Source organism: Silene latifolia, chromosome 9 (assembly GCF_048544455.1).
Source record: "Silene latifolia isolate original U9 population chromosome 9, ASM4854445v1, whole genome shotgun sequence".
Classification (NCBI taxonomy): domain Eukaryota; kingdom Viridiplantae; phylum Streptophyta; class Magnoliopsida; order Caryophyllales; family Caryophyllaceae; genus Silene; species Silene latifolia.
Genome location: NC_133534.1, coordinates 211,471,585 through 211,483,623, shown reverse-complemented (window position 1 = coordinate 211,483,623; position 12,039 = coordinate 211,471,585). Strand labels below are relative to the sequence as shown.

The 12,039-nt window shown below is 42.6% G+C and overlaps 1 non-coding gene across 1 annotated transcript; it reads left to right on the top strand.

The window, feature by feature from the left end:
• Nucleotides 1–10,681: 10,681 nt before the first annotated feature.
• LOC141603576 (small nucleolar RNA R71) lies at nt 10,682–10,788 on the top strand. The gene has a single exon (XR_012525440.1). It is a non-coding gene; the product is annotated as a small nucleolar RNA R71 (small nucleolar RNA).
• Nucleotides 10,789–12,039: the final 1,251 nt, after the last annotated feature.

Below are 12,039 nucleotides of genomic sequence, written 5' to 3'. Positions count from 1 at the left end.
GTTATATCAGGCGTGACAGGCGAATATATAGCTTAAGAATACAAAAATATAAGTAAAAGTGAGGGTATATCTGATGATCCTTCTCATCTTCTCATCCTCTCTATTTATAGCTGATCTATTCCTCCTTCTTATGCCGTTTAGGGTTTCCTGGTAAATAGGGAATGTGCCCTATTTACCCGGAGGTGGTTGCCTCTTTCTTAGCCGTTGTTTTGACTGCTCCCTATATCATAGCTTTCTGGAATTGGTCTTCCTTTTTTGTAGGGAACATATATCAACTGCCTATTTGTCGCCTGCAGTAGCCTGGTGCTTTTCCTTTTTAGGCTGCTGGTTATCTTTTGCCTGTCTTTCATCAACTCCTGCTTGGTGCCTATCCGTGTTGAATCAATGCCTGGTTTCAGATGTCTTTTGCCTGGAAGTTGTCCTTGGCTGTTGCCTGGCCTATATCAGGTCAGGCAGGATAATTTAGGGCCCAACAGGTTTTAAGAATACTTTAAACATAAATCATACAATTGTGAATACAATAATAAAGAACAATAAACAAAAGAAGGATTTACACCCTCAGACTTACATGTTTGACGAAACCAGATGAACTAAGTTAACGTTTAGTGATGTTCGACTCGAATGTAGACGAAAGTGCCCTCGTAAGAGGAAAACGAATAAGATTGATTAAAGTTGATTATTTTGGAGATGGTCAAATTGATCGGTCATGTAAAACGAGGCTGGTACTCAGAAAGATCCGAGCTTATGTGGTCGAAAGTTCAAGCACGTAGACGCCAAAAAGTAAGAACGTGGTCTAGAATGCAAAGGGAGAAGAGAAGGGCGGAAACTCGCGTGCGAAATATGTGAGACCGAAGGTCTCTATTTATACTAATCACGCGGAGGGAATAGGGTTTTCAGAGAAACTTTGGAAGTGAATCTCGAAAAGATATGAAAAGATACGAAAAATACGCAGAAAAGGACTTGGGAAAAGGCGCAGCAGGCACTGCATCTCTTGGAAGAGGCGCAGCACCTGCTGCGTTTTTTCCCAAGTGGTTTCCCCCTGCGGAAGAAAGATTTTCGTGTTTAGGTTACGGAATAACGGATTAATCTTGTTTTCCGTAATATTTTGTGTGAATATTACGGGAAATTATTTGCCAAAGATTAAAAGATTGTAAAATATGGAATAGAAGTATCCGGAACATTCCAGAACGTTCTGACTCGGTTTTAGAAAATGATGACGGTTTTATGACCCGGACTCCAAATGTACTCTAATTACTGCCAAAACGACCGTATTGGCACGTAGTTGACAATTAAGAGGTAGACACAATTGTTTGAGCGATCACTTGAAGATAAACTTACGAACTATCACAAATCGTTCCGCGTACCAAACATGCGGCCCAATCATCACCGGGTGGTTTGCGGGAGTTGCAGAAATGAGGTATCTACAGAGCCCTAACTCTGACTAAGGCTTGGATAAGGCGAAAGTCAAAGTATAGCCATCAGGTCAATCGAAGATTACAACCTGACGACTATGGCGACGCGAGGCGGCTCATGGGGTCTGAGCCAAGGACCTGTCGTCGGGAACATTTTAGAGTCTGTTGACTATCGGGGAGGGTCGTTTAAAGTCCGTTAGACTACGAAAGGAGGCTCGCCAGCCATAAGAAGAGACCATACCTGAAAGTCCTTGAAACTTCAAGGGAAGCAAAACGTGATATTGGGAGAAGACAGCAGGACACAGTCTGGAACTGTTGGGAGAAATCTGCTTGTGGTCGGCTTCAAACAAACTTCGGAAGGATTTGGGGTCGATGTTGATCTCCATGTCTCGAGAGGGAATGATTGTCGGTCGTGAACTCTCGCTGGGGGAACATAAATGGGAACTGATCTCCATGTCTCGAGAGGGAATGTATATCCGTGTACTCTCGTTGGGGGAACATAATCGGAAACTGATCTCCATGTCTCGAGAGGGAATGTCTATCCGTGTACTCTCGCTGGGGGAACAGAATAAAGGTGTGTCGAAACACCTGTCAAAGAAGGAACGCTCGTTGTGACAAGCTAGGTCTTAGATAAAAATAAGGCGATAGTTTGTTGTTGGCTTGGAAGGTGTGGATCCGGGCGAAGAATATACGTCAAACGGACAAAATATGTGATATAGCATCAAGGAAGAGGCGCACCAAAGATGGGCCCACAAAATAACGAACTCATAACGAATTTTTGAAAATTCGTATGAAGGGAAGCTCAGTAAGAGGCGCAGCAAGAGCTGTATCCCTTGGAAGAGGCGCAGCACCTGCTGCGTCTATTCCTGGATGTGTCTTTCCTGCGTAAAAACCCGATGAAACAGAGGGTTTATCACATTTGTTCGAAACATAAATTCTTAATTTCTCTCTCAAATTCCAACCATTTCTGTCAAAACATGATCCAAAAGCTTGCATTTTCCATGACTAATCGAGGTATGTGTATTAATCTTGCATTTATCTTCCGTATTTGATCAAATGGGATCGACAAAATTAGGGTTTTCGACCCTAATTAGTCAAAAATTTGGGGCTTTTCCCCCAAACGACTTTGCCTTGAAAAATTTACTTTGTAAATGGCTAATTGGTAGTATAAGGATCATAACCATGTATTTGTTTCGATATTTCGTTGAGTTTTGAGCATTTGAGTGAAATTGAGACAGTTTCACAGTTTCACAGCTAAACCGTAAATCGCTTCGAAAATAGCCTTAGGATTGCCCATTTGTGACGAAACTCGATACTTGGAATCCTTGTATGATGGGTAAACTTCCTACCATCTCGGATTTTGGGTTTGTGATGGTTTTTTCAGGGCACTTTCTAGGGTATAATCGCCGTTATAACGAAATGCTGTCGAAATTCCGACTCGAACCTATGACTAGGCTTCACCTTAGGCTTGACTTGACCCAAATTACCACAGGAGCGGACGGTTTTGTGGGAAAATTACCAAAGATGGCGAGAAAAGAGCGATTTCAGGGCTCCGAAAACCCGAAAATCCCCTAATCAAGGCTTGTCATCACTTGATGCGGCCTAAATTTACTTTAATTTTGCAGGTGACGAGGCTTCTACATCTGGGAGGGATCCCATGGACGTGGACACTTATTTTGACCCTTCTCAGCTGCTTGAGGAGGCGTTGGAGGAGGCTTTCACTGCTGCGGTGATGGCTGCTAAGGACGAGGTCCTGTAGTAGGAGGAGGTCCCGAGACGGGCCAACGTTGGACGGGGTGGTCGCCAGCTGAGGGGAGCACCTGCATGGGTTGAGACCTGGGACAGTAGGCACCTGCTTTGTGCTGCGGAGGGTCACCTGTCCTACAGGACGGTCAAGAGCTTGGTAAATAGAATTCATCACTCTTCATTCATCTTCTTTCATTTTTGTTTGCCATTCCTTTTCTGTTTCATTCAAACTAAAGATAGCTTTTATTTCAAATCAACATAGGAGGCCGGAAACATCAGGCCGTTCTCGGGCTACATGATGGCGATGGGGTGCTACGAGAGGCTGTCGGCTGAGGAGCGAGCCATGATCGAGCATGGAGCGTTCGGCGTCTTGGTGCAGGCTTGGAGGGATATTGCGAGGAGGAAGCTTCGGGCTAACCTCAGTCTCGTCCAAGCTTTCTTGGACCGGTTTTGGGACACGACCTCCACGTTTCACATGCCTTTTGGTGAGGTGGGGGTCACGTTAGAGGACTACGACATGATTTCTCGTCTGCCGTGTGGGACTGAGGTGGTGGAGTGGTCGGAGACAGCCATGAGGGTTGACTCGGCAGAGGCTAGGAGGCTTATCGGCTGGACCTTGGCGCCGAAGGCGGCTGCGGTACCTGGCTTGGTACCTAGTTCTTACGTGCAGGACTACTTCGCGGGGAAGACCCCGGCGTCAGTGGTGATCGAGGGGAGGGAGACAGCTCCTCCTCCCTGCACTGCAGAGCAGAGAGTCCATTTGTGGCTCTGGTGGTTCTTGTCTTCGATCTACCTCGGAGACAAGGGAGAGAGGCTTTCGACGAAGCTTCTTCGCTTTCTTTCAGACCTGAGCGACCTAGGCCGTTGGCACTGGGTCACCGCTGGTTTTGCGGTCCTCATCCGCTTCATGAGGGCCATGGTTCTTCCGGAGTTGATGGAGAAGGGGACTTCTCCTGCTGCTGTCGGCCCTGGACTGCTGTTGGAGGTATGAACCTTCACTTCTTCATGAAAGATAATTTCCTTTTCTTATAGAATCACGAAAGATCATTATTGATTATCTCGCTTTACAGGCGTGGGTGTAGTCCTACTTTCCGGGCCTCGCGCTCAAGAGGACGGAGCCGGTGGAGAAGGCATATCCCGTTGTGAGGGATTGGGTGATGTGTCGCACGAGGAGTCGGTGTTCCTTCCACGACGTCTGTCGGCGGGAGGTGAACGCTCTCCAGCTGGACGGCGTGAGTATTTCACCTTGTATTTGTTTGTCTCTCTTCTTTACTTTAGAACTGAGCATAAGAATGACCCTTCGTTTGCTTTTCTAGTGGGTGCCCAGCCCTTGGGAGGAGTACGCTGTCGCTCCTCCTTTTGTGGCTGAGGTCCTTCGACCAAGGAGCTCGAGCCGGCTGCTGCTGAGGACGCCAATGGGTTATTTGATTATCATTGCCTCGGGTAACCGAGATGGTAACATCCTTATACCTGGGTGGTCCTGGTAAGGCACTTGGAGTATGGGGGTACACATGGTTTCAAGGGTCACCTTGGAATAAATGGTAGCCAAGGAGTTATCACACCACAAGGTACTCTTGACTAGGCTTTAATCCATGAGTCAAAAGATACTAGCATGACACATCCTAGGATGCTTTAGAAGCATTCTAATGAGCAAAGTCTTAAGAAGAAAAAGTATCTACAAGGGCCTTATATACACTTGTCAAGTTTCCCAAATAGATGTTTTCACAAAATTTTCCTAAAATGCAACTACATGCCATAATGCAACAAACATTTATAGAACCTAATGCATATGCTTCTACCAACTAGTATGCCATATAAGCTAAATGCAACTCCTACAATCACATTGGTGTAAACCGCATCAATCAAAATAAAGCCACATAGTCATTAACATAGAGAGGAAAAAGGGGATTGGAAAGATCATACCGTGCGGTCTTCATAATCCTCATGTCTCGGATGTGGCATAGTCGATCAATGTGATAGAAGGACAAACAAACACAAGCAAGTATATACAAAATATATACAATTCTACACTATAAAGGAATGAACATGTTTTTGGTTTTTTCCAAAATTTTCAATTTTTTATGGTTTTTTGTGAAATAAAAGAACATATTTTTGTATTTTTCAAAAATTTTCAATTTTTATCATTTTTGTTTTTAAAGTCAATTTAGAATTTCCCATCCCCATAGTAGTATGGGCATTGTCCTCAATGGCCAAAACGATAGGAAATTATGCAAGCTAAATGAGAATGCATGATTTCTACACTACTATGCAAGCTACATGACATATAAAAAAGTGATGCAATCTAAATCTAAACTATAAGATGCATGATTAATTGGTTGGAGAGCTAATTTAATTTAAGTCACAATGCTTGTGCTTGAACTTCCCCAAACCAAGTAAGACACTATTTCTAGTGTAAAAAATGGGGGAGTTCATGCACAAGTATGCAATGCATGAAACTAGTTTGTCATTTTGGATTTTCAAAAGGGGGAACAATATAAGACACCTCAATGGAACCGAGGTGGGAGTCCTCTAAGTGTTGCTAGGACTCAAAACAATTGATCAAGATAAAAAATTTTGAAAACAAGAGAAATAAACAAAGCTAGAGGAGGTGTAGGAATCTCCAAATGGGATATGTGGCATCCTCCAAAAAGCTTGTTAATCCTCAATTGTCGCTCATGGCGACATCTTCATCACTATCATCATCTTCCTCATCATCATCATCATCTACCTCCATGGACCCGGAGGCTTCACCATTTTCATCATCACTTGAACCTTGTACTTCTTCCTCTTCTTCCCCATGGCAAGAGTCACTACCTTCCCCGCTCTCAACAACAATCTCCTTCCCCTTAGCAACTTCACTATCCACTGTGGCATCTCAAGGGGCACTCGGAAAGAATACCTCCCTATCCTCCCAACTAGGCAAAGGACATGATGGATCAAGGAGTCCTTGCCTAGCTAAGTGTAGGAGGGGCAGATATTGAGCCCGGTAAACATTGACCCGGTCTTCATGTGCTTCCTTATGCATATGTTGCATCAATTGGGTCAAGTAGTCGTTGCCTACCATGACATTAGTGCCAATTGGTGTGAATTAACAGTAGGCAAATGGATAAGGTGGAGTCACAATAGAGGACGAGGAGGGCTTGGCATTAGATTCCCTATGTTGCTTCATAATCATCTTGGCTTCATCGGAGAGGAGTAGAAGGTAGCTTGGACTTCGGACATTGATGCGGCATATCTTGCTTGGCAAGATGAAGGACTTAGCTTCTTTAGTGAGCCACTCAAAGTTATTGTTAAGATTATCATTCTTGACCCAATGGAACTTGTTGATCATAGTGGCCAAATCAAGATGGTTGCTTTCCTTAACCGGTTTGTATGTCTTGTCTTTGTTAGAATCCAGGTTAAAGTGTTTGGCTAACCATGTTACTAAGCCTCCGTTGACAATAAAATCCGCCACATCTTTCCCATGGTCAATTGTAAGCCACCGTTCAAGAAAGAGTTGAAGTATGTTGTATTCCTTGGTGAACTTTTTGTTGACATTCATGGTGGATTCAAGATAGACAAAGTCGAGCTCGGTAAAATGATTAGTGCCCTTTCTTGCAATTAAAGTGTTGCCCACAACCTTATGCCACACTCTTATGCCCGGATGATGGACATAACGAACATGACGCTCATGGAAGGATTCAAATTTTCTCCCAGTGATTGCTTTCCTTAGAGGCGCGGGATCAGGGCTTCTTCTCATAATGAGAGTGTTCTTCATGACCAAACACTTTGCCAGACTCACTTATCGGCATTCGTCTATCCTTATTTTGAAGGAGGAATTCAATATTTTTCCAAGTCTCTACCTTAGTCACCTTCAAAGAGCTTATAAACTCCATGGTAAGGTAGGGGTAAGTTATTTCTTGCATGTCAAAGCGTGTTTTCAACTACATAGACTCAAAAAAAATTTTAGTCCTCTCAAGAACACCCAGCTTGTCTAAGGCATCTTGGCATATGAATTTGTTAGGCAAAATAGTCTTTCTAGCAAGGGATACAAATGCTTTCCTATGAGAATCGTTTATGAAAGTTACCTCCGGATAATCTTGCAATTGTTCAATGACCGGAGTAGGAGTAGCTTCCACTATAGGAGTAGCAACTTCTTGAATCTCCACCCTTGGTTGATGCACTACCATAGCCTTTGAGGCTAAAAGAGCTTGTTGCCTTTTGGAAATATTAGAGGTTGTGGGTGCCTTGTTTCCACCTTTTGTTCTTGCCATGTTCTTCTCCTTGTCAAGATTATATCAACAATCCAAAGTTTTCCTTGAATGCTTCTAGTCTCCTCAAGCTCCAATTAATCCCTAATCGATTTTGGGATTTTCGAAATTGCCTTGAAACCCTAGAAAATCGATTCAATTTTCGAGGATTTTGGTGTTTTGATGGCTTCTTGTTGATAAAGGGGTAGTTTGATTGTAATTTTAGGAAGTTTGGGTTTGATTTTGGTAAATTTGGTTAATGCATTTGTGTTTTGTTGATGAGGGGATTGAGGGTTTTGAGGGAGAAAGGGTTGTGTGTTTATGGTTGAATAAGTTAGAAATGATTTGGGGAAGGAGGGTGAATCCCGTGTTATAGACTTTCAGCAGTAGGAGACGGGCGTCTTGGGCTGGGGACGCTCGGATCCTCGGTCAGTGCAGTCTGGTATTTCTAGCCCGTGCTGATACGCGCGGATTCCTCAGGAGACGGAGGGATTTCAGCAAGAGACTCTCGTCTTCACTTGGGGACGCTCGGATTTTTAAACAACAGGGAACTTAAACTTTTGAAGCAGCCAGGATGCGCAGATTGCTCCTGAGATGAGCGGCTTCATACTGAGACGGGCGTCTTCTCTGTAATCTGCTCAGATTTTTAAAGAGACTGAAATCTTTAATTCCAGCATTCCCAACACGAGCGTCTTAGAGTCAGGATGCTCGGATTTCTCCTAAGACGAGCGGGTTCCCTCTGGGATGCTCAGATCTTCTCCTATACCCACGGGTTCAGTTCCACCCGTGGGAATCTTCATTTCCCATATCATTCATTCTTCATTCCTTTGTTCATTGGTGCGGGTGCACTATGAAGGCTCGGTTAGCCTAGGAAATTGCTATCCCCACACAAAATCAAACACTACATTAAAACACATTAAAATACCCCCCTCACTTTCTCTCAAAATGAAAATCTTGATCAAAGTATGAAATTGCAAATCCAAAATTGACAAAAATGCAATACAATAAGTAAAATGCAAGTTAAGGGTGAGAATATTTACAAATGGTGGTTTAGGGAGGACTCCACCAAACTCTCACTCTTGAATGAGATGTTAACGGGGCATAGCCAAGGTGTTGTTGATGTTGCTCAACACCTTGTAGAAGTTGTCAAAGGCTTGTTCATTTTCATTATAACGATCTTCGATAGACCTTTGCACATTGTGTTCTTCATGGTGGTGACCCGAGTCAAGATTTTCACCAAAGACTTGGTCTAAGGTCATAGCATTGCCAATGTAGGGATTGACCAATCCTTCGAATTTGTCATCCCATAGACCACATACTTCATTAACTTGCTGTCCAATTATATCATGAGTTGATGAAAACAACTCCTTTTTCTTGTTGTCATGGCCAATGAGGCCTTCTTCCTTGTCATTATTGGTGGTGAGCTATTCAAGCTCTCATTGTTGTTGAAATTTCCTTTCTCTCCGGATAGAGCATCTAGAGGATTATCCACTTTCTTCTTCCATATGGGTGGTGATTCTTTACCCATAGCTTGATCTTTGCATTGAGATTCCAACTTCTTCCTATCACTTTCTTGGCTATAATGATCGACCATGAAACATGGTTCATGTAGTCGGGGAGCTCTCATTGTCTTGTCAAGGTTAAAAGTGATTGTCTCATCCCCCACTTCAAGTGTAAGTTCTCCATGTTTCACATAAATCACCGCTCCCGCGGTGTGAAAGAAAGGTCTTCCTAAAATGATAGGAACGTTGGAATCCACCTCCATGTCAACAATGACAAAGTCTACCGGGATGAAGAATTTGCCAATTCTCACGCGCACATCCTCCCATACCCCTAAAGGTATCTTTGTTGATCGATCCGCCATTTGAAGAGTAATGTTAGTGGACTTGAGCTCTCCCATTCCTAGCCTCTTGCATACCGAGTATGGCATAACACTTACACTTTCTCTAAGGTCGCATAATGCTTTGTTGATTTTAGTGTCCCCATTGGTGCATGGAATAGAGAAACTTCCCAGATGTTTTGAGTTTTGGAGGAGAACTTCCTTGAAGAATAGCACTACTCACTTTGGTAAAGGCAATAGTCTGTAGCTTCCGGATGGATTTCTTTTTGGTAAGAATATCTTTCATGTACTTTTCATAGGCCGGAACATGATTGATCAATTTCGTGAATGGGATTGAGACTTCTAAGTTCTTCACAATCTCTATGAAATTTCAAAGTTGTTCATCAAACTTAGGCTTAGCTTGACGACTTGGGAATGGAAGTCTAATCACAATAGGCTCTTTTTCCTTAGCCTTCTCTTCGTTCTTCTTCTTTAAAACCTCTTTGGTGGTGGGTTCTTCTTCTTTCGAGTTCTCCACAACTCCTTGCTTGTCACTAGCATCCATAATGTCTTCATCAATTGGCTTCTTCGGCCCTTCATACCTTGTACCACTCCTCAAATGGAAGGCACTACCCGACTCATGTCTTGGGGGATTACTTTGAGGTGGTAATTGCCCCTTTTGTCTTTGAGAGCTAGAAGATGCTAATTGAGACATTTGGGTTTCCAACATCTTCGTGTGGGCTAGTATGTTGTTGATGGTGATGTCTTTGGCTTGGCTATCTTTTTGAATTTGGGTGAAAAATTCTTTTTGGTTCTTTTGCATTTGGGGGATGGCTTTTTGAACATCAAAGCCTTGGTCATTTGTTTGATTGTAAGAAGGTTGATTTTGATAACCTTGGCTTTGGTTATAAAAGGGTCTTTGAGCTTGATTTCTCATTGGAGGTGGGGTGTATGTTGGTTGAGGGTTTTGAACATTTTGGCTCGTGTATGAATGGTTTGGATGGAATTTGGTATTCTCATTGTAATAGTTGGAATAAGGGGTGCCACTTTTGTATGCTTAGAAAGCATTCACTTGTTCCCCTACATTCACTTTGGTCATGTCCCAAAGTTCCACACCTCTCACATACTCTACTTGGAATTGAGGATGATGCCACCATAGCATTAACATGTTTTTGGGTGATTTGGAAGCTTCATCAAGCTTAGCCATGGCCTTCTCAAACATTAAATTGATGGTGTCAATATGAGCACTTAGTTGAGCACCCAATTGTGTGATGGAATCTACCTCATGCTTTCCTCCTCTAGTGGCCTTTCGAGGCCTACTATATTGTGAATTATGAACCGCCATTTCTTCAATTTTGGCCCATGTTTGATTGTCATCAACTTCGGTAAACATACCATTGGATCCCATATTGAGAATTTTGCAGGAGTCTTCATATAGACCATTCCAAAATTGTTGCACAAGGAACCACTCTCTAAGTCCATGGTGTGGACAAGAATGACAAGTGTCCTTAAATCTCTCCCATGCTTCATACAATGATTCCTCATCCCTTTGTTTGAACCCGGTGATTTGGGCTCTCAACATGTTAGTCTTCTACGGAGGATAGAATTTCTTGTAGAAAGCAAGTGCCAACTTCTTCCATGAGTCAATACCAAGGGTAGCCTTGTCTAGGCTCTTTAACCATTGCTTTGCGGTACCGATCAAGGAAAAAGGAAATAATACCCATCGGATTTGACCTTGAGTAACTCCGGTTTAAGAAATCGCATCACAATAATCACAAAAAGTCTCCATATGTGAATGAGGGGCTTCACTTGGCATCCCTCCAAATTAACTTTTCTCAACTAATTGTACGAATGCGGATTTGGCAATGAAATTACCGGTTAGTTGTTGTGGTGTAGGAGTACCATTTGGTAGGTTCTCCTCGGTTGGTACAGAATGTGATGAAAATTTAGGCATTGTGGGTTGATTTTGTGGTGGATTTTGTATTGGGTTGTCCTCTCCTTCTCTTGCAAAAGGGTTGGTAAACTCAATGTTATTTGGTTGAATGTCCACAATCTTTCCAATACCTACAACTCTCGAAGTACCTCTAGCAATTCTTCTATTGTTGATTAAGGTTCTTTCAATTTCAAGATCAATAAGCAATATATTACCTTGTGATCACCTAGTCAAGTAAAATATCAAACAACTAGAAAACAATTAGAACAACCATGAGGAAATTGACTTCCCCAAGGTAAAAAAAGACACAACTAAAAACAATTAATGAAAATCAAATCAATTGAACACCGTCCTCGGCAACGGCGCCATTTTTGGTTAAGTTTAAAACTCGTCGTCAAAAGCTACCAACCAAAACAATATTTATAACTTCACAAACTATTCTTAGCAAAGAGGCAAGTAAAGGTCGGATCCCAAGGGACGGGTAATGATGTAGGATTTTCAATTGCAAATGGTCGTGTCTTAGGGTGTCACAATTTGGGTTGAGATAGGATATCAACAAAGCAAGGTAAATAAAGAGGTTGTAAACAATTAAATAAAGGCACTAGGGTGTCATGGGTTCATATGGGATTCATGAGAGTTGATCATACAAACATGTTCTCAATTAGATAGCAAGCACTTATTGTTGTGATGGGATCGAGTTGGTGTATAAGCTTACAATACCTAAGAAGGTTTGGGTCCCTGAGCCGAATCGATTAGATTGTACAACACCTACCAGTCGACTTAATCCTTTCTATTCAACTATATGCATGGTCTAATGAGGCTCGAGTTGGTGTATAAGCTTACAAGCCTCATTGAAAAAATAGGTGATGGGTAAAAAATGCAAGGATTCATAGGCTCACA